At 39.1% G+C, this 23924-nt stretch overlaps 3 long non-coding RNA genes across 4 annotated transcripts; all 3 read right to left on the bottom strand.

The window, feature by feature from the left end:
- Positions 1-7247: 7247 nt before the first annotated feature.
- LOC145168893 (uncharacterized) lies at positions 7248-8428 on the bottom strand. The gene is made up of 4 exons (XR_013742157.1): positions 8346-8428; positions 7887-7967; positions 7417-7491; positions 7248-7334 (listed from the first exon to the last, which is right to left on the bottom strand). It is a non-coding gene; the product is annotated as an uncharacterized LOC145168893 (long non-coding RNA).
- Positions 8429-9278: 850 nt separating this feature from the next.
- LOC145169099 (uncharacterized) lies at positions 9279-9781 on the bottom strand. Of its 2 annotated transcripts, none has more exons than XR_013742300.1 (3): positions 9604-9781; positions 9472-9503; positions 9279-9367 (listed from the first exon to the last, which is right to left on the bottom strand). It is a non-coding gene; the product is annotated as an uncharacterized LOC145169099 (long non-coding RNA). The 2 variants fall into 2 exon arrangements; XR_013742299.1 differs by having other exon boundaries at positions 9302-9313.
- Positions 9782-9910: 129 nt separating this feature from the next.
- Positions 9911-10367, bottom strand: LOC145169068 (uncharacterized). The gene is made up of 3 exons (XR_013742274.1): positions 10284-10367; positions 10082-10191; positions 9911-9988 (listed from the first exon to the last, which is right to left on the bottom strand). It is a non-coding gene; the product is annotated as an uncharacterized LOC145169068 (long non-coding RNA).
- Between the last annotated feature and the right edge of the window lie 13557 nt (positions 10368-23924).

The raw sequence follows: 23924 nt of genomic DNA, 5'->3' as shown, positions 1-23924 counted from the left end.
TTGCTATGAAATACGTGCTATGTGTTTATACGTTGTTTGCTTACTTGAGATGGATGTTGAATGAATGTTTTATACAGGTTTTTAAATGATTTAAACTATATATGTAATTTATATCTACAAATATGTTGGGTAGAACATGGGTAGATTAAATAGTTGGTGTGTGAGGAAAGATGAGTTTGAGGATGAGACTTGGTGCCTAAACCCTGGTGACTATGCAGACTTAGTGCCTTATAAATAAACCCTGACGACCATGCATACTTGGTGCCTAAACCCTGGTGACTATGCAGACTTAGTGCCTTATAAATAAACCCTGGCGACCATGCAGACTTGGTGCCTAAACCCTGGTGACTATGCAGACTTAGTGCCTTATAAATAAACCCTGGCGACCATGCAGACTTGGTGCCTAAACCCTGGTGACTATGCAGACTTAGTGCCTTATAAATAAACCCTGGCGACCATGCAGACTTGGTGCCTAAACCCTGGTGACTATGCAGACTTAGTGCCTTATAAATAAACCCTGGAGACCATGCAGACTTGGTGCCTAAACCCTGGTGACTATGCAGACTTAGTGCCTAAACCCTGGCGACTCTGCGACTTAGTGCATGTCGAGTAAACCCTGACAACGATGGATTTCATTCCGATTCCTTAGGATGATACTTAGGGATGAATGAACGAGGAATAGCTAATTCTTAGGGTAGATCCTTAAGAATAAAAGGAGATAATGGGGATGGGTAGTTGGGTTGATTGTTTAATGATTAAATATAATAATTATATTATTGTGGGTTGAAAACCCTATATGCTCACCAGACTCCCAAGCCTGACCCACTCAGTTTTTCTGTATTACAGGTAGTGGAAAAAGAGCATAGTTGGACGATGACGAGGGATTTTGGATTATAGGCCATTAGATATAAATAAATGTTGTAAGGCCTATATGGTACTGTTTATGCTTTTGGTCTGTATCAGAACATGGCATCCCGATGTTTTATAATGAAATGGAAAATATATTTCTTTAAGGAATGATTTGATAAATTCTTATCATATTTTGTTTTGGGAACAAATTCCGCAATAGTTTTCTTTAAACGATTACTCTGATTTTAAAACAAAGCATAAACAAATCGGTCTTTTCTGGCCGTGAAAATGGGGATGTTACACTTGCCGATTCCGACTGCTGCAACTATCTTTCAACATAAAGTTTTGGTGCTAGAGTTAATTTTTTTCACACGTCTGGTGCAGAATCAACAGTCATCATTGTGAATCCTCCCATGGTTGGTTCGGGTCCCCTTTCAGGTATCGACTTGATTTCTGTGGAAACGTCTGATCTGAACCTTGATTCTAGGAATGACACTTCACTGGAAGTTGTTGCTACGATTTCACCTAATACTTGACAACAACTTGGCATATTTCTTTTACTATTTTCTTATTTTGTTCTTATCTTGTTCTGCATTTTTTTTATATGATGACATTTGTTGTATGTGTTTCAGTGCTGTCATCTTCCCAAAAGGATCTTTCTATTTCTACTCTTGTATCTCTTTCTGCGCCACTTCCTAATTTCCAACATCCTTTTACTAAGACCTCCACACCTGCGAGTCCTGAAATTGCAACCGCATCAGACGAAGAGAGTCTTGACAAGGCTCGTTCGTGCTTGATGGAAGGGATGCACTTGCTTAACGAAGTTTCTGCCCGTACCCAAACTTGTATACAAATTCTCGCTTCTAAACAATTAAATTTTGAGGAATGTTTCCAAGCTATGAAAAGGTTGCAAGAAATTCATGATCAACTAGAAGGAGAAGCTCAAAGGTTACAGATAGAGGTGTCGGGATTATCTGAAAGAAATCAGGAATTGGTGAAGGATTTGAGCGAAAGCCTTGGTCATCAAGAGGAGTTATCAAACTCGAACCAAGATCTTCAGCTCCAAGCAGATGATGTAATTATTCAACGCTCGAATTTAATTAAGGAACTTGAGGAAAAATCTCAGCAATTTGATTCTTTGAAACTTTAGTATACCTAAAAAATTTCACAGTTGGAGATTTCTTGGTCGGGTAAAGATGTTTGTATCAAATTACTTGAAGATGAGCTATCTAATTTTAAGGTTGTGATTGCTGAGAAGGATGCTTAACTTGCATCTTTGAATGAGTTTCGTTCTTCATTTGAAGAGAAAGAGCACCAAAAACAGGCATTGTCTAATCAAAATGCTTCTGATATTTAATGGGCGATGAAGGAGGGCATCCCTTCATTTGTCCGAGCGGTCATGAATTCTGTTGACTTTGGTGATGTTAATGCTACCCTCTAGACTGTTGCCATCCAGCTAGGGCTTCATCAAGCATGTCTAGAGATGAAAGAGAATTACGCTAAAACATTAGACGACAAAAACATTCTCTATTCCTACTGTGATGCTCAACGTCACATCCTTGATCGTTTTTCATATATGATTACTCACAAGTATTCATTGTTCGATCTTTTGAAAGGAGAGAAAGTTGACGTTGGCACGTTGAAGAAAGAGATGGCAAGTTTGGACCCCTTTTTGAAGCGAGATGGCGCAAGTTCTAGTACTTAGCTTATAGCTTAGTATCTTTGAATCCTCTTTTGTTGTTTATTGCGTCTTGGCAAATGTAATGACGATTATCACTTGTATTTCCTTCCTTGTTAAACATAGAATCGTTTGAAGTAATATATAACTTTGTTTGCTCTATTTTTTTTATTTTGCTATGATGATTAAAGTTGCAATTTATTAGAACCATAAAGGAAAAAGTCTGATCGCATTTTGACAAACCATAGGTTGCTAAGACTTTATGGGTTTGTTATAAAGGAAAGGGTTGAACCATAGTTTGATGAGCTATGGTGTGGTTCTGTTATATTAGAAAGGGTCGAACCATAGTTCGACGAACTGTGGTGATTGATATGAGCATATCTATACATATATTTTACATCATATCTTAATATTTCTAGTCATTTTTATGCCCTTTATAGAACAAAATGTACTTAATCTGTTGTATATTTTGTTGTAGGGGGTAAAAAACATGTTCGAAGCGAAAAGGAAGTTGGAAGCTAGGAATTTGGATCAAAACAAAAAATGAAGAAGAATACACTCACCATGTTGTAGTGACATTCCCATGACGTGGCATTTTGGATTGTCTCGATGGATCTAGAAGACTTGTTAAATATAGGATAAACACGAAGGCCACGACGTGGTGACCTTACCACGTCGTGGTGTTTTCGGGAAACTATAAATATAAGTCATTCTCCTTCGAAAAGAGAACTTTTGCTGGAAGCTACTATCGATTTTGAAGGCCAACTATCCACCTTGAAGCTTGGAAGTTGTAGAAGTCGATCATAGCTTGGAATCGAGAGCATTAAGGCAATACAACCTTCTATTATGATTTTCTACTTAGTTTAATCATGTTTATTACAATGAATTTCATTTTTCTGTGTTTGATTGTTGAAATCATGGGCTAAAACCCTATGACTTTTGTTTAGTGTAGGTTGCTTGACTTTTTATGGCTTGATTTATGGTTAGGGTTAAGTTTAGTTGGTTATTTGTTACTTTAACTTATTGAAGAACCTTCTGTGCTTATGAGAACTACTTTTTCTATTTATTGCCGAGTTTATTAAGTTTGCATGACCATCACTCTTGATTAAACTTGAATCTTATGACCTTTGTGAATTGCAAAATTGTAGGACTATAGTTTGACCAAAACCTAGGTTAAATAGAAAAGTGGGTAAGTAATCGTAGGAGCTAATATATGATGACCAATCATATATTGAATTGATCTAATTAATGCAATTAATCAACTCATTATAAGTCTAATTTAACTCGAACTGAACACTAGTAAACTTGTTAGTTTATCCGCCAGATTACCATATGAATGAACTTGTTTGCTAGAGGATTAGGATTAGTGAACATTAACCTATTCATCTTAGGAATCGGTAACCAACAAAGCATAATCCATTGCACTTCCATAAATCAAACATAATAGCAAGAAAATTAAAGCTAAACGAAAGTCTCTCAAGTTCCTTGATTTAAATCGTCTTTTGTGTTTCTTGCTTTTAGTTTTAATATATGTTTCAATAGTTGATATTTAGTTCGTTTGGTTAATTAAGTTTCTAGTCTTGCAAAACTATAGAAAACCCCTTTTTCTAAATTTAATAGTAATTTAGTTAGTTAGTAGATAAGAATTAGCTAATCATTCTGTTCCCTGTGTTCGATACCTGTCTATTGGGTTATACTATTTTCAACAAGGTACACTGCCTTAGGTAATAATTAATTACATTAGTAGGATTAACTAGTGCATAATTATTTACGCATCAAGTTTTTGGCGCCGTTGCTGGGGAACAGTCCATTGTTAGTTAATTTGAATCTGTTATTTTTAGGAATTTTTCTGTTTATTTTCTTTTAAAATTTTGTTTTAGTTTATTTTCTTTTATTTGACTCATCACATCGTGGTCATTAACACTACATCATCGTGTCGTAACAGTTAAATTTTAGTTTTTGTTTTTGTTATTTTTACGCTTTTCATTTGTTTTTGTTTCACGATAAATGACCCGAGGATCAAAGACACCAATCATATCACCGTTTGACGATCCTGAGTCAGAATTCCATAAGAAGAAAACAACCAAACTCAGAGAATCAAGCAACCAAACTCTAGAAAGTGAATTCGAAAGGTTTGAGAAGACTCCTAACAAAAAGGAGTCAGGTTACGAGCTAGAAAGCGAACAAGAATCCGAAAAAGTAAGCGAACCCGAAAGCGAACCAATAAACAACATGGCGGACATAGCGGCCATGACGATGGAAGCCTACAAGAGGCGGATGCGTGAAGACAACGAACCGGGACTTGTGCAAACCGCAATCCCCAACACTGCTAGCTATGAATTGAAGGGCCACATCCTTGCTCAACTAAAAGACATACCCTTCTATGGGAAAGACCATGAGGACGCCTACAAGCACATTGATGAGGTCAATGACATCTCTAACTACTTCAACATACCAAATATCCTACATGAGACAGTTTTGCTATGAATGCTCATTGTTACTGTTAAGGGTGCAACAAAAGAGTGGTAGAATACACTCCCACCAGGCATGATAACAACTTGGTCACAAATGCGCAAAGAGTTTATACAACAATTTTGCCCACCATCTAAAGTTTCCAAGTTGAAGAAGGCTAGCAAATTTTGAGTAACAAGCAGGAGAGTCATTGTACGAGGTGTGGGAGTGATACAAGGGTTTGTTGAGAAACTATCCTCAAAATGATCTAAACATCCAACAAGAAGTCTCGATTTTCGATGATGGGGTGAACGTCACAACTAGGCAACTCCTTGATTCTTAAGGGCCACTAACAAAGAAAGCACCAACCGCAATCAAGGAGCTAATCGAGGAATTTTCTAAACATTCAAAAGAATACCATAACCCTCGATATGATGAAACTAGGGGAAACGTGAATTCTACTTCGGAGGACATGTTGGCGGTCTTAGCAATGTTGCATAACATGGATAGGACGATGACTAAAATGGATCAAACAATCCATGCTATACGAGTCGGGTGTGAAAGCTGTAACAAGCCACATTTAACTAGAGACTGCGATCTTGATCAGAATTGAAACAGAAAGGTTCAAGCTTGATACTCGAGCGGTGATCGTTATGACGAAGACTGGAGAAAGCCCAAGAAGAGTGGTTACCTTATGATGAGTACAAGTAATCCAAAGAAGAGAAGTATGAGCAAAAAGGAAGAGGATTTTACCAAAGAGAGGAACCAACTCCCGAAAAGAAACCCGATTTCGAGACAATGCTTGCTTGTTTTGCTGCTGCATTAGAAAAGACACACGAAGATATTGAAGCGGTACCTAGAAATCAACAAGCTGCAATCAAGAATATTGAGCAAAAAATTAGGCAATTATCCAAGCAATTCAATGAAAGATTACCGGGAACACTTCCAGGAAACACCGAAGAAAACACGAAAGGAGCTCACATACAAGCCATTGCAACTAGAAGTGGGAAAATTGTTACCCATATGACTCCCATTAATAGAAACAACCCGGATGATGGACAGGAAGGTCGAGAAGCAAGTCAACAAAAGGATTCTGAACAGTCCCCACGACGTGGTGACAACACCACGACGTGGCATGTACCTGAAAAGAAAAGTGTTGAACCCATTAAGCCGTACTGCCCACCGCTTCCCTTTCCCAGTAGAGCAAGACAAGAAAAGAATGCTGAAGACTACCAGAAGTTCCTGGATCACATCAAGTCCCTTGAAATCAATATTCCGTTCCTTGAAGCCTTGGCTTAAATGCTAAAGTATGCAAAGTTTCTAAAATATCTCCTAACAAACCGAAAGAAGATGGAGGGAATATCTAAGGTGGTACTAAATGAAAATTGCTCAACTGCAATGTTGAATATGCTACCAAAGAAGATGGGTGATCCACTTGTAGATGCATCAACTCAACCAGTGTCGACTATTTTTCTCCAATTATCCTACACTTGGGGACACAAAATGAGTTATGTAGTTAAAAAAAAGTAAATTATGTTTTTTCAAATCAAATCAATTAAGTATGCTACCATTTCTTGCATTTTAACCAAAAAAGGCCTAATGCATGAAATAGCAACTTATTTTGCAAGAAATAGCAAAGTACATTCCAATTTCATACACTTACACAATGTGACATGAATTGGCCCTGAAAAAGTATCAAGGTAAAGATATAAGCTCACTAAATTTGTCAAATTTCCTAGATCATTTGGAATTGGGTCGCTTATGCTATTTTTGTATAATTCCCTGTAGAAAACAATCAAGAAACATCATGAAAATTGATTCTAGTTTCTAACCCTTAAATATTGTATTTGACACTGATCTTGTAATGTACATGATACAGGATGAGACATGGGTGTACAAGAACCTTTTGCAAGAGGTTTCACAAAGAGTAAGAAACAAGCTGGAAAGAATGATGCCATGTCAGGCCTGGGGAATTTGCCCGTGTTCACATGCACTGTAGAAATAGCTGGTTGTACGTTTACAGGTGAACCAACCAAGAATAAGAAACAAGCTGAAAAGAATGATGCCATGTCAGCTTGGTCATCTCTGAAACTTTGTAAGCCATATAATCATTATATATATAGAAAAGGGATTTATAAAAAGATCTACTTACTTTTTATTATCTAATGTTCAGTGATTCAGCAAACAAAAAGTTCACCGATGCAAAAAGGGATGTTGGAGGAGCAGGAGCATGTGATTGTAGCTCATGCTTTACAGAAATTCAGATTAAAGGCAAGAATGTCGAATATACCCTTTGACTATCAGCTAGTTCACCGTTTAATGTTTGATTCATGGAGGATGCCGAATTGATTGTGTCCTGTGAACAATCAAAAGGGTAAAATAGTAAATAATGATTCCAGAAAGAACAAAAAGGAAGGTCATGACTTTTTAGTTTTTACCCTCAAAGAAATTACTATAGGAGAATGAGTTGACTCGGTTTGCTGAAGAGCTGCAGCTGTGTGTTCCAGCATTCCCTTTTAAAATGACGCATCAACAGAACCCTCCATAAATGACTTATTTGATCAAACAAACTGAAGATATTTTGAGAAAAATAAAGGAAGAGATGGATGTAGGATACAACACTGAACAGATGGATGAAAGCAGATAGAAGAAAAAAAGTTAAAAAATTGTGAGGAAATATTACAACTCTTAGCTACTGAACGAATTTGTAGAGTTGCTTTTTGGGCACACAAATGACAATGGCATAAAAATAAGCTTTTACCTTCCCGTCAGTTTTGGTTTAAAACTAGACTTACAGGTATACACATTATGTAAAAAGTGTTTAACTTTTAATTTCTATTTATTAACTATTATTATTTCACTTTTTGTAAATAAAACTAAAGAAAGAATAAGGAGAACGAAATCAAACCTCATGTCCAGATAGTGATGGTTGGCTTAGAATTCACTCGGATACTTCCTCTACACTGCTTCCCCTTATGTTAGCAACTACCTGCAACGTATATCACAGTGGAAACAAGGGTGAAACGGTCAGTCTCTCTCTCTTTCTCTCTCTCTCTCTCTCTCTCTCTCTCTCTCTCTCTCTCTCTCTCTCTCTCTCTCTCTCTCTCTCTCTCTCTCTCTCTCTCTCTCTCTGTTACTGATGTTGTATACAAAAGAAAAGTTGAACCAAAAACACAATGGAATCAAGAAAAAACAATCTCTTATTATTGACTATTGACCATTCACACACACACACACTATATATATATATATATATATATATATATATATATATATATATATATATATATATATATATATATATATATATATATATATATAAGTAAAACAAACATCAAGAAATGAGTAATGAGATTGCATGACTCACTTGGTTGTGTTGCTAAGTCCCAAATTTCTTCCACAGAGCTTATGGCATGTTCAACAGGGGCATGAAGCACAATAACAATGGAACCCATCAACATGGGTTCCTTCAACCCTTCTCCAATTGCATATGTTATCTCATTTGGAGTTATCTTGAAATCAACTTCACCAACTCCATCAGCATGCACTCTCTTCGCGACACATGAAACAATGGCTGCAGGAATAGGTGCAGATGCTTTTCCAAAATCTGATATGTACTCCAACACTTGTGCACCAATGCAATTCACCTACATAAATTCAACAAAATTAATTAATCTTATGATCTCCTAATCATTTAAAAAAACATAATCGTGGAAAAGTTGACATTATTACTTCTTCAAGAGTGACTGTTCCACCAACTACAATCAAACTTTCATGACTTTGTTTATGATCCATAACCTTATGTCCAAGTGCATCATTTTCCATAACAAAATCAAAATGATCCACTGATGAAATGTTATCACTCTCATTGCAGCTAATTATTCAGTATCTTTTAACAGTGCATCAAGATAACGTGCTAATTCTCCTTTTGTAACACCAAACTCTTTAAGCCTTCGAACCTGAAAACAAGATCCAAAAAAAGATAAACATGTATGTTAATATAATTTTAATTGTTATCATTATTATTGTTGTTATTGAAAAGTACAACTACAAACCTCTTGTGCAGCCACTTTAATTGCACTTTGCCAGCTTTTAGGTTCAACACTTACTGTAAGAGTAGTGACTGTGCATCCTTCACGTCCTGAGCCACTATGATCCAACTCAATGGATGTAAATAGAGGGCTAGAACTCTGTAAAGTTACATTTTTTATTAATAAAACATTTGCACAAAACAAAAATAGGAAATCAATTTCAAGAGATACACCACCTTATATCTTGAGTTGATCCGAAAATGAAAAGCTGAAAGGAATATGTTTTGACTTTGTTCACAGGAATCTGCAAAATGACTGGCAGATTATAGCAAACTTCCTCAAAGCAAGAAAATACTTCCTATCAAAAAAGGACAAAATTTAGAAGGAAAAGAAAAAGTAGATTTTGTTTTAAAAATTTTACAACATATCATTTCGTCATTATAAGAAAGTATAAAAACTCACTTGTTTTGTGCTTCGAGTCTTATGGACCATTTCTGAGTAAAAGGAAGAAAAACAAGTATGGAAATTTAATACTATTTCACCAAAACTTGATGTGAAATTCATAAATATTAGAAAAAGGGTAAAGTTTGTTACCGATATTGGAAACACTAGGGTTGACTGCCAGGGTCAAACCTAGAAAACAATCGTCTGTTGTACTTTTACTGCTGAAATCCCACAAATTTAATTCAAGATTTGGTTGTGATCTTGTACAATCATCACATATATTGTAAGTTTTTATCTATCTTTGTATAATCTTGGCTGTACTGCTAAGCTTCTGTGCTTTCCGTGCATCTAATTCAGCCATCTGGTTTTCCCTATCTGCAAAATTATTGACATTTCACTTGGTGGATAGAAATTTTGACTAAATGTAAAAAGTTAAACCACAAAACATAAATCTCACATTCAGAGTTTTGACACCTGATATCCCTGAATCCCTTATTTGGCCAGGATCTTTTTGCAGGCAACCTTCAGATCAAAACTATAAAGAACTAACTCAAGTTACACACACATTGATAATGAGACCATTGATTAGTTTTTAAGCGAGGTGTTGTGTTAATATGTCTTTACTTACTTCTCACTTTTAACCTCGGGAGCAAGAATGTTGAATCTTGTAACAAAATCAGAAAAACTCTTGCGAGTAGAATAGCCAGCACAGCTGATGCGAATTGCTTCTAGAACCCCCTTGGTAATAAGAAAAGAAAAATTATTACATGTTTAATGAATTTACTATTAAAGCTTAAAATATATCTATTTCAAATCTCATCAGTGCTCACCCCACAACGTAATTGTTGCATAATGTTGACATTCTCAAAGATGCCAGGCTTAAGAAAATTATTTGGCTTCACACATCTGATATAGTGGGGTTTTGTGAAGTTCAAAGTTTCCATCAACTGCTGAAGTTGTAGCTACATGCATTAACAAAAAGATCATATCAACTTATGACCAACATAACATGACATTAAGGAATTTGTTTAACAAAAAAAACCCATACATTGAAGCGAGAACCAATCGATGAGAAATTAGAAGATTTGTTTGATGATTTGGTTGTCTTCTCGGCCAATGGAGGGAAAAGGCCTGATATAAAAAAGCACTTGGAAGCAGTCAACAGATCTTGATGTTCCGGAACAACATAATCTTTGTTTTTGTCCAGAAATTGCTCAGATTGATATTGAACCTGAATACAAACAGAAAACACATATAATTAGAAATAAGAGGCTTTGAAATGTAGAAAGAGAGTACAAGATCTATTCAAATTACCTCTCCTTCCTAATGAGAAATGGTGAAACTAGTGCGACATAGTTTTGGTTTGAAAAACCGTTGATGAGATTTGAATGTTTGATAAAGCTTCTGTGAGAATGTTTCGTGATTCGACTTAGGCTCAGATTACCAGTCAAATAGGCGGGAATATAAGGTCTTTTCCAGACCATCTCTACTAACAGATGCACCATCAGGATTAAGACTTCTCTTGATAACTTCTTTAGGGGTAACCATTTGTCACACCCCCAAACCGGAACGACGGAAATGTTCGGGGGCTAAGGACGAAAATGTTCGGGGGCTAAGGACGTCATGTACAGTATCACAACAATTGAATAATAGTAATCAAGGTAACAACAACCATTGTATTGATAATATAGTGTTTACATTGAGTTTGTAATATTGTTTGTATAAGACAAAAATTGTCACACCCCAAAACCGGAACGACGGAAACGTTCTGGGGTGGAGGACATCATGTTTAGTATCACAAGACATGCATCATAGTAAGCAAGTAATAAACAACCATTTCATTAGAAATAAAGTGTTTACAAAGTATGCGATTCACATAATATAGAATACATAGCAAATAACAAAAAGACATGAAGCTATACTGCTCCATCTTCTGAATCCCAGTGCGCGTACCTGTCTACTGGTCTCCTGAGAATACAAGTTATTTTGAAAGCGTAGATCAGCATTTAAGCTGGTGAGTTCATAAGATTTAGGTGATGTAAGTGAGTAGTAAGAAAGTTGTAGAAAGTTATAGTAAGTTGTAGTAAGTTCTGTTTAGAAAAGTTTGCCTGTTCCTCCAGAAAATCCTATATTTCCTGCTTTGATGAAAGATAAGTAAAAATGAATCAACAGTCCTTTCTATGAGTATTACATGTATACAAGTTATATAAAACTCAGAGTAAACAAACAATCGATTGTGTGTATCTACCCTAAGCCCACAACCAAACAAGGAACAGGAAATGAGGCGGAAGGCACACATCCCATTGTTTGTTAGATCATTGCTGTATATAACCCTGGCATATTCACTTGGTACTAACGGAGTTAACTGTAATAGTTCCTTTATATTTGACGAAAAGATTCTTTAAGAAAACCCTTATTTCTTTTAGTAAGATGGTAACCACAATAGTTCCTTCTATAATCACTTAGTTTATACTAGTTATATATAATCTAATATCGGACATATAGTTAATTGTGTGAATCTGCCTTAAGCCCACAACCAAACAAGGAACAGTGAATGAGGTGGAAAGCACACATCTAACTACCTATCGGGTATTAATTATATATAACTCTGATGTATAAACTAAGGTATTATAGGATTAACCACCTAAGGTCCTTTAAGTTATACTGGTTTAATAAAATGGATTAAACCCTTTACTGGTGAGTTTCTAGCTTTGTATACCAAAAGTTCTTGTTTAAAAAGTATGTTTGTGTACTAGAAAACGGTGCATTGAATTAGTGTCTTATGACCTGACCCATACCTGGTACCCCTTATGATTACTTAGTGTATACGGAAGCATATATATATATATATATATATATATATATATATATATATATATATATATATATATATATATATATATATATATATCTAAGATCGGATAGATAGTAGGCTGGGTGTATCTGCTCTAAGCCCACAGCCAAACAAGGAACAATAAATGAAGCGGAAAGCACACATCCTACTACCTGTCGGATCTGATTAATATATATCCCTGAATGCATACACTAAGGAATCATAAAGTTAGCATTATAGGCCCCCTTCTACTGAATGTACTAGACTCGACTGTTCTGTGTGTCAGATGTAAAATGTAAGTTTTCCCTAGTTTATAACTATCTTGACTCGAAAATAGTTTGTATTAACTTTCAAGTGGAACTGTCACAATATGAAAGTATTTGGAAAATATAAGTACTCAGTTGTCTTATGAACTGACATTCTGTAGTACTGATTACCTTAAAATATGTTTGTTTTATTAAGGTCATAATGTGAATGCTAGTACCCATACTATACGCTCTCCCTGTCAAGAGATTCTGGGGACCAAACGCGACTGCAGCAAACAATTTCTAGCCATGTAAATTCACATTAAAGTTATACGATAATGTATACCCAATTTAACTATCACCTTTTGTTTAGAACAATGAGTTAGTGATTCATTGGTATAATTAGATCCTGTAGTTGTCCCATGCTATAACATCTTAGTAAGTTCGTTCTGTTATAGTATCATAGTATGCTCTTTATGTTATAGTATCTTAGTATATCCTCTTTGTTATCGTGTATTGTTTCTACCTCCCTGTTTCTCTTTATAGTATGCTCTAGTATCTAGTATGAACTGAACCCCTAAACTATACCCCTTATAGTTTACTAATATTTTACTTGAACTGTTATTGAAAAGACTCATTTTTCTACTAAGTTATGCTGGTACTTTAAAAACGGAGTTTTGTTAAACTATAAGGTAACATAACTTTAAAAGAGTTTTTGAAATGTTTTGATCACTTATAAAAGCCATAAGAAATCTTTTGAAAGATGTTTATAACAAACATTTACACAATTATCATTGTGTTCAACTTGTATTCCCCCCCTTAAAAGCATTTAAAATAGTTAAAAGATTCATTATAGGGGTATGAACTCACCTTATGTGGGTGATTCAAACGAATATGCGCGTAAGGATGAGAAGTTCCACGAATGAAGTCCTGAGACTTAAAGAGTCCTAAACGACATATAATGGCATATATTGGCATAAATATAGTGTTTAGAAGCAACCAAATGCAAGGAAACACCTTACGGGACTAGGAAACACTTTGACCAAGTGTTGGACTCACATGTGATTCACTAAAAGGGAGTGTACGGCCACTTTGAGGAGTGTGCGGCCGCACACTCATGGTAAAGAGTGCACAAAAACGTTTTCCAAAGGTAGGGAGGCTTGTAGGACTAATGCTCATCAAGTGCTGAAGCTAGAAAGGCACTTTGGAGGCCCTTAAGCACTAAAAAAGGGGTGTACGGCCACATGGAGTGTGTGCGGCCGCACACTCCTTGATGAACATGGTTTTGATGTTTTCTAAGGCTCATATCTAGTAAGTAACAAGCTTAGGGAATGGTACTCACAATATGGAAGCCTTTAGGGGTGTTTTGAGGGTATTTGAGGGGTGTACGACCACACCTGTGTGTGCGGCCGCACACACCATATGTTCTTGAGTTCTGGGCAATTTCTAAGACTAAATCAAGTGTTCTAAACAAGATTCAAGCATTGGAAAAGAGTACTTACGATCCGGAGGCTCGAGAAGGCTCAAAATCGCCAAGAACAAGTGTGTGTTCTTGGTGTTCTTGGTGAAATGGATGAAGATTTGAATATCTAGCCAAAACATGATTTCAAATGGATGAAATCAAAGGATGTTACTAGCTTAAAAGGATTAACAACAAATCAAGGGAAGAACACTTACAAACTCGAAGATCTAGGCTGCAAATCGGATGATAGTTGAGAGAGAAATCGTGTTCTTGATTGAGGAGGGTGAAAAGGGATGAATGAAAGCTAAGTCCCTCCTATATACCCGAGAGTGTGCTGCCAGGAGAGGGGTGTGCAGCCGCACACCCATGTGTGCGGCCGTACACTCCTTAAGTTGGAGTGTAAGGCTCGATTTTGATGCTAGACGTGTACGCGATCCATTCCTATACTCGAGGCTTGAATGTACTGAGCTTTGAACCTTTAAACGGATTCCAAACAAGGCTAAACGATAGTAGAAATGAGTCTGACACTCAATTGAGTTGACTGGCTGAGCTTTACAAGGTAAAAATTTAAAAAGTTTCGGGTTGTCACAAAAATGTATAGCAAAAACTATAGACGAGACACCATGAATACTCCGTCTTCTCAAAAACGTGTAGTGTACATGTCTATCGGTTCCCTGAGAATACAAGTGATTTTGAAAGTGTATCAACATTTAAGTTGGTGAGTTCATAAGTATGTTCTTGAGATGGAAAGCTTGTCATTGTTCTTTGAAAAACGTTAGTATGTTCCTCCAGAAAATCCAATATTTTCTATAGTAAATGAAATATAGTCTTATTAATAAATAAAACATATCATAAATGTTTCTCTAAGTTGTATATTGTACTAGTGTGCTCTGTACTAGAAAAGTAGTTTATCATAGTAGTGTTTGTATGAAAACCTTTGTATCAGTGCCTGGAATCCACCAGTTGTAGTGTAAAATAGTGTACTATAGTTTCATTATTTAAAATAAAACCCTTGAAGTAGTGTAAATCCCATAAACTATGTTTAGTTGATACTATTGTGAGTTTCATATAACCATGCTAAAATGACTAGTGGCCTCTACGACATTCTTCAGGTGTCGGAATGTTATGACATTTGTCACCCCAGGCCTGTCGGCCTAGCTGTTGCAAGCAGCTCGGGTGCGGGATTGTCAGTCCCGTATAGATCTATACACAAATTCACGCTCTCCCTCCAGGAGACTCTGGTTATAAATTATAGGACTTGAACCTGTACCCTGATGGGTACAATGAAGTAGTGCCTCACAACCCTGTATTAACTAGTTTACATGTAGTGTTATAGTGTTCTCTTGTACATGAAACTGTATGTATTACCTTGTAGTAGTGTACTTTGTAAGGTAAAATAATTATACTTAGATAATTATTTTAGTAGTGTATCCTTGAATTAGTGAAATAGTGTAGTGTTCCATAAACTATACCTATTATAGTTTATATACTTGTCTCTGTATAGTGTTCTTGAGCTTGTAAGATAGTGTAGTATTTCTCAAACTATACCTATTATAGTTTAAAAGTATGTTCTTGTATCGTTTCTTGAACTTAGTAAAATAGTGTAGTGATTCACGAACTATACCTATTATAGTTTAAATGTATGCTCTGTAATGAACTGAAAACATTTGCAATTTAACAATGTGTATAAATCGGTAGTAAGAGATTTGCAGAAAATACCTTTTTGCTCTACATGTTACAAAAGGGTTATCAATAAAATGAAATATATTTTATACTCATATATATTCACAGCACATATAATTAAGATTGAACAGTCAAATAAGTAATTGTATCCTAAACCCACAACCAGACAAGCAACATGATTTAGGATGGAATTGTCAATTCTAAGTCTGTTGAACCTTATTTATATATATAAATATATTCTGATAAAATGCAACAATAAATCAGTTTGAAACAATTGCAAATGGTTTGAAACGGTTTGAAATCATTTGAAAGTTAACACAAGAGTCCTTGTGTTTTAGTTGTATCTCCCCCCCCCTAAAAACATTGAAAAATAGTGAAAACATAGGGGTATGAACTCACCTCGAATGTAAGTTCGTGTTTGGATGCGAAGTGGTAGCGATGATCCTCGGGTTAGAACCCGCCTGCGTAGTCGTGTCCTAATAGTAATTATACATGATATCGTATTTAAATTAATAATATATTAATTTAAATAATAGATTAAATAATGATTTAAATAATAATTAAAGTGTTAGACAACACTTTAATTATGTAAGGAATACTTACAAAAAATATTTGGAGTGTTCTTGACGTTTTCGGTGTGTAAGAGGGGTTTTCGGTGAGCTTTTGAGGATTTTCGGTGTTCTTGGCTGGAAGTTTGAAGATTTGAAGATTGTTCTTGGTGTTCTTGGTGGGAATAAGAAGATCTGGGCAATATTTTATGAAGATATGAAGGTTCACGGATGAGTTTTGAGAGAAAAAAGTGGGATGTTTGCGGCCTAAAATGTTAGAAATGAATTGGGTTCACGTTTGAAAACATATATATAGGGTTAGTTTTCGGTCCTAATGGGCCTAAAATTTTGGGGTTTTGGTCAAAAATTAGTCCAAAAGAAGTGATTTCGGTGGAAAAGTGGCCCAAAAGAAGAGTTTTCGGTCAAGAGGTGGGACCTCCGCATGCTAATTTTGGTGTTGACTAAAATCAGTTTCCGGTCCGAAGTGGGTGGACCTCCCTGCGAGATTTCGGTCGAGTGGGTAAGTCCATGTGAGAGTTCTCGGTTTGTAACGCCCTATTTGAAAGTACTCGGTTGGGTCTCGAGGACCAAAGGGTAGGGGCGATTCGGTCTTTTATGGGTCTCAGGTTTTATCCGAAAGGTTTTAGACTTGGAGGTGTCGATGGGAGCGTAGGGCTTCCCGCCACCTTTCCGCGGATATAAAGTTCGTCGGAAACGGACTTAGAATGAAGAAGTTATGACACTTTGAAGCTATTGTCAATTCTAGCCCCTAATGGAAATTGGTGACAAGAAGATCCCATGCATGCAAGGTGGCTAGCACAAGAGTACGCGCAACGTAGGTGGAGTAAGTGGTCGAGGGTGATTGGAGACGTACGCCCAGCATACGCCCAGAGTCACTAAACCCTAAATTTTTAGGGTGTGACACTATATAAAGAACATTACACCCTCCAAGATCAGCCTCCTTCTCATCCTTCAACCCCTCTTCGAACCCTAACCCTAATTGTGAGAGTGTGAGCTTGAAAGGCCATCTTGGAGTGCATCTTAGTGTTCTTGAAGAGGAGTGATCATCTTGGAGTTTCATTGATCAGGGAAGAGGTTTTGGATCCAGGTTCTCCAGCTCATTTGGAAGTCTCTGAAGGTATAAAGTTCCTACCTTGTTATCTTATAGCTTGAGATCTAGATTAGGGCATGTTTGGTGTTTCTTATGAGCTTATGGACTATCTATTGGGAGTTGAGCAACTCCAGAGCTTAGGAAGAGTAGATCTGAGGTCCTTTGGTCCATGTACTTCATAAAAATGCAATCTTGATGAGTATTCTAACCTCATGCATGGATCAAGACCCTTGGAAAGGTCTTAATGGGTTGTTGGGAGCATATGGAGCATGCAAAGGCATAAAGTTGCCAACTTTATGCCTTAAGACGTCTTAATGGACTTAGATCTGAAGTTTGATGTTGAAATCTCGAGTATTTAGCACTTAATGGAAAAAGTAGCTTAACAGAGGAGTACGCTGGGCGTACATGCAGGTACGCGTAGCGTACACCACCTTCAGCCAGTACGCTTAGCGTACATAGGGTACGCCCCGCGTACTCATCAGTTATGGGCTTGTGATGTTTTGGGCTTTGGGTTGGGCCAAGCAGTGGACTTTGGGTCTTTAGGCTTTAGTGGGCCATCAGGAGTCAAATGTTTTGGGTCAAGAATATGTTTGGGCTTAGGGTAAGGCCCATTAGAGGGTTTGGGACCAATTTAGAAATTTGGGCCATTAGTAGACCACTAGTGGGCTCGGAAAGCCTACCTAGTGTTGGGTTTTGTTTTGGGATTTGGGCATTAGTTTTGGATCATACTGGGCCAGGTGTAAAATGGTCATTTTACCCCCATGCATGGATTAATGATTATGGTATGGGACCCAGTCCCTAATTGGGTATATTGATCGGTATTGATGGTTTAGGAAGTAGGCAGGGCAGCAGCTAAGGATTTCTTCAGGAAGCTTCTACATTCGAGGTGGGTCTTCTCACCATACCAATGGGTCTAAGGCACCAAGGCCGGCCCATTTTATGATAGTTGGTATACTTGATGTGTAGAGGTGTGTGACATTGTTATGCATTGATATGTGGTAGAGATAGCTTTTACAGCTAGTGGTAGAGATAGCCTTCAGGGCTAACAGTAGAGATAACCTTCAGGGCTAGTGGTAGAGATAGCCTTCAGGGCTAATGGTAGAGATAGCCTGTATGGCTAAGGGTAAAGATAGCCCTTGTGGCTAGCAGCAGAGATAGCTTTATAGCTAATTGATATGTATTATGTGGTAGAGGTAGCTTTATAGCTAATTGACATGTGTTATGTGGTAGAGGTAGCTTTTATAGCTAACGTATTATGTGGTTTGTGTGTGGGGTATGCTCTGGGGAACTCACTAAGCTTTGTGCTTATAGGTTTGTTTATGATTTCAGGTACTTCAGATCCCAAGGGCAAGGGCAAGGCGTGATGGCGCAGCGTGCACTCTCTCACTGACATTTTATGGGACACTTTGATGTTTGGAATAAAAGTTGTATTTGACTTATGTTTTGAAACCAATTATAACTGGATTTCTTAATGTATGGGAATATGTTTACTTATTCAAAAATGAAAAATTTACTTTGAAAATTGGGTCGTTACAAGTTGGTATCAGAGCCTTGGTTTGAGGGATTCGGACATACTCTCGGGTGTGTCAGGACTCAAACTAAGGAAATGGTAAAATTGTTTTCAAAATGACATAAAAAGCTTTTGAAAGAAAGGAAAAGGTGAGAGTGCAACGCGTGTGATCAGCCTAGCCAAGTAAGTAGTTCCCCAATGTGCTAGTCATGTTATTCTGATATTTGAGCTTTGATGATCGTATGGAACTTGCTATGTGTATGCTTTTAAAATTATATATGGTTAGGAGCTTATAGCATTAGAATGATTGATTTGGCCTTATTTCCTGTTCCTTGTCTGGTTGTGGTCCTAGGGTAGAATCTTTTATTCGAAAGTCTATTGATCCTTTTCTGTGTATAATTTGCATGCAAAGGCAACCTGTTATGATTGGTCTGATTGAAATGAGTAGAGCAAATCTTAGGACAGCCTGAGATTGATGTATGCGGTAGTTCGTGGAATATGGTTTGGTTTTGGGACAAATTGCGGTTATCAGGTAGAGCATTGGGGAAAGGTACATGTAGGTGTGGAAGGTAGTATTGGGCTCGTACGACTGAAAGCACAAGACCCGTTCCCGAACCAATGTTTGATCTAACGACTTCAAGGAGGACCGGTGTGGGGAGATCCCTTTATGGAAATCCTGATCATTATGATTTATGACATTTCAGTTCAACATGGTGATGACACGATTTAGGGCAGGGGGATCAGGATCGGGATCTGGATCCGGGGCAGGATCAGGCGATACTACCGATGTGGTTGATGAGAGGCTGCGCGAGCTTATTGCAGCCGAGGTTACCAAGGGCATCCTTGACGCTACCCCAATCATTTTTGGGACGGTCAAGGAGGGCATTATGGAGATCATGGAGGAGAGACTCAGATCATTCAGAGCTAAGATTGTTGCGGGCCAGATTGAGGCCCGAACTCCCTCGTTCCAGGAGTTCAAGGCGTGTGGGGCGCCGGAGTTTTTCGAGGCTGGGTGGCGGATATCGAGAATGCCCAACGTACGAGTTCTTGCCCGGATGCGGCAAAGGTGGGATTTGATTCTTGTATGCTGAGAGACAGGGCCCGAGATTGGTGGGGCGAGGTTACGAGTCAGTTGGGAGCAGCCGGTGTGGCTGAGATGACCTGGGCCGAGTTTGTTCGGCGATTCGACTTGGAGTTTGCACCAGCCATTGAGGTGCAACGACTTGTGAGGGAGTTTCATGACCTTCAGCAGACCACCGAGACTGTGGCGGAGATCACCGCCAAGTTTCGGGAACGAGCTTTGTTGATCCCGCAGTATGCTACCGATGAGGAGATGCGAAGGACGAGGTATCATTCCATGCAGAGGGATGATATCCGGGAGTTTGTGAGCTTTACAGGGTACAAAACCCTGAATAAGATGGTAGAGAAGGCCCGGGAACAGGAGATGGAGTTGGACTTCTGCACCAAGCGGAAGCCGGAGCAGACGCAGACAGCGGAGGGTCAGGCTAAGAAGCCTAAGACCTCAGAAACTTCTAGTAGGGGTCAGCAAGGTCAGGTCCGGTGTGCCAAGTATAGTAGGGTGCACGGTGGAGCTTGTCGTTTCACAGGCACGGGATGCTATGCATGTGGCCAGCAGGGCCACTTGAGTAGGGACTGCCCCACGAAGGGCTTGATTTGTTTTCACTGCAACCAGACCGGTCATAAGCGGGTCAACTGTCCGAGGTTGCAAGGAGGGGGAGGAGTGGTGGCGGCGCCTGCACCTGCCATGATGAGGATTACCGATAGCCGTCCTGCCAAGGCGGATGCTCCAGCGGTGAAGAGCCGCGCATTTCAGTTGACCACTGAGGAGGCTCAGGCGGTGCTAGACAATGTGGCTGGTACGTGTTTATTATTCTCTGCTCTTTATTATTCGTATGACTTATGTGTGCATTATGCTTGTATGAGGACCTTTTCGGTCAAGGGTATGTCGGTACATGTCTTGTTTGATTCGGGTGCTACCCGATCGTTCGTGTCACTTGCGCCTAGCTAGAGGTTCCGGGATGCGCCGGGAACCTTGGTTTCCCGCTTGAGGTAGAGATTGCAGATGACCGCACGACGAGTGTCGCGTGAGTGATATTAGTTTGAGCAGCTAGAGTCATTGGCATTGTTGGGATCCGAGAAGTGCTAGCTGGTTTTTAGGAGTCATGTTGTTTGGAATGGTTATTCGTGGTGCCCTAGCTCTGTTAGGCACCAGCCGTCAGCAGAATGCCAATTGGATGGGAGAGGGTTTGGGAAATCCTTCAATTCTCGTGTGCCGAGAGGATCTAGTTGAATCTATGTGGGGGAGAATCATTCAGTTATCCAGGATGGAAGCGAGTGTGAGACGAGGATGCGTTTCATATCCCCATTGGGTGAGGAAAGGTGGCCTTAGGGGTCGACTGAATGCAGGATATCGAGGGATGGGAATTCGGGAAACTCCCCAACGTTGGAATCGCATCTTCTTGACGCCATATAACAGGATTTGGAGGGGGAACCAGGTAGAGTTCCAGACAGTATTTGATTTCAGCGGGAAGGATAGACCGCGTGGGCGCTCAACGCTGAGATGCGTTCGGATTCATTCAGATGGCTTAGACCAGTTCGCAAGGTCATAAGGAATCCACAACTTAGGTGGAATCAGAGTTGGAGATGATGATTCGATCGGATATCTGTGGGCGAGCCCGGATGGTTATGGGATTTCAGAATGGAATTGGTTGAGACTGTTGAGGCAAGGGTTGGGACCTCGAGTTGCAGGATGTTGTGGATAAGCGGCACGTGACGCAGGAGGGCTATGGCTGGGTGGTCTTGATATTTGATCTTTTGGGAACCTGGTGGTTGGACCGGGTGCAAGACTGGTAATATCGAGGTACTGGCGGAGTATCGACCCGTTTCGGAGAGGACTCCGAATCGGGGTTCGCACAGGTTCAGTACGTGATTTTGATTCCGTGAGATGGGATACGAGAGCGTAAGAATGCCAAGGGCATCACATGCAGTATACCAGGAAAGGACGGGTCAAAGGGGGTTAGGTATGATGTAAGACTATAGTTGTTCTGGTAACATTCATCTTTGCGTTGGGTTCAGTGGCGACGGGTTGTCAGCCTATCAAGATCAGATGGATCAAGAATGGAAGGGGTCGAGAGAGGAGGTATCGTCGGGGTAGTTATTGTCAGACGAGGTGTCCATCGGAGGTCAGATGGGATTATAGAGCGTGTGTCTCTGGCTCAGCAATCGGGAAGGTAACTGGTGTTTCGGATAGTTGGCAGGCGGGTTGGGACCATGAGGGTCCCGACCGTTCTTCAGGAAAGCATCCATGTGGCCGCAAGAGGAGTAGAAGCGATTTTAGTGATTTGGAGTGTGTGTATGGAATTACAGGGCATTCAGTAGTCGCAGTTGGTCGGTGACTTTTGTTCTCTAAGAAGCCTCAAGGTATTACGAGTGGGAAGTATTCTATCTAGGCAGGTCTCTGGTGGAATCAGTTCAAGGATGATTCGTTGTGGGCAGTCTGTCAGGGAGATAGACCATCTCGAGACTTTAGGTTTCAGATGGAGCGGATGTGACCATGTTACAAGGAAATCATTCATCTTTGGATTCTAGAACACTGCGAGGGTTGGTTTTGATTGCCTTGGGAAGACTGGGGTATTCCTGGGTTGAGGTCGTGTTGCTCAGGTAGTCTGGTATGTCGGGGATGGTGGTGCATGACTTCGAGGGCAAAGTCTAGTTTAAGTGGGGGAGAGTTGTAACACCCTGTTTGAAAGTACTCGGTTGGGTCTCGAGGACCAAAGGGTAGGGGCGATTTGGTATTTTATGGGTCTCGGGTTTTATCTAGAAGGTTTTAGACTTGGAGGTGTCGATGGGAGCGTAGGGCTTCCCGCCACCTTTCCGTGGATATAAACTCCGTTGGAAACAGACTTAGAATGAAGAAGTTATGACACTTTGAAGCTATTGTCAATTCTAGCCCCTAATGGAAATTGGTGACAAGAAGATCCCATGCATGCAAGGTAGCTGGCACAAGAGTACACCCAGCGTAAGCTGGGGTACGCCCAACGTAGGTGGGGTAAGTGGTGGCGGGTGATTGGAGACGTACGCCCAGCGTACGCCTAGAGTCACTAAACCCTAAATTTTTAGGGTGTGACACTATATAAAGATCATTACACCCTCCAGGATCAACCACCATCTCATCCTTTAACCCCTCTTCGAACCCTAACCCTAATTGTGAGAGTGTGAGCTTGAAAGGCCATCTTGGAGTGCATCTTAGTGTTCTTGAAGAGGAGTGATCATCTTGGAGTTTCATTAATCAGGGAAGAGCTTTTGGATCCAGGTTCTCCAACTCATTTGCAAGTCTCCGAAGGTATAAAGTTCCTACCTTGTTATCTTATAGCTTGTGTCACACCCCCAAACCGGAACGGCGGAAACGTTCGGGGCGGAGGACGTCATGCTCAGTATCATAACCATAGTGAAGAAAGTAAACACAACCATCATAAATATAATTTAAAAGGTTACATCGTTGCAAAAATACATGTTTCCAAATAAATTACATATGATGCCAAAATAGTTCAAAAGAAATCTGCGCCTTACCGTCTTGCCTTCAAAAATCTTGTGGTTACCTGTATTACTGAATACATGAGAATACAAGTTGTTTTTGATAGAGTATCAGCATTAAAGCTGGTGAGTTCATAAGCAATTTATGAATGAAAATTGTATGTTGTTCCTTAGAGTTTGTTACAAGTTTGTTTCCAGAAAATCCAATATTTTCTAAAAGGTTTGTTGTAGTTTTAACTGAACCGAGACTTAGTATATGTAAGTAAATCATCATACTTATGTGTGGTTTTATATTTAAATAAAACTCTTTTTGTGAAATACTTAAATTCCCGTGAACTGTGTGTTTTGTTAATTCCCCATGTGAGTTGTTATAACCATGCTAAGACTCGAAGACCTCGTACTCGACGTTCTTCAAGCGTCGGAATGTTATGACACTTGTCACCCCAGACCTGCCGGTCTAGCTGTTGCAAGCAGCTTAGGTGCGGGTTTGTCAGACCCAATATAGATCTATACACAACAATCACG

This window comes from Lactuca virosa, chromosome 4 (assembly GCF_052849685.1).
Source record: "Lactuca virosa cultivar CGN04683 chromosome 4, Lactuca_virosa_CGN04683_v6, whole genome shotgun sequence".
NCBI lineage: Eukaryota > Viridiplantae > Streptophyta > Magnoliopsida > Asterales > Asteraceae > Lactuca > Lactuca virosa.
This window is presented reverse-complemented; position numbering and strand designations above follow the sequence as displayed.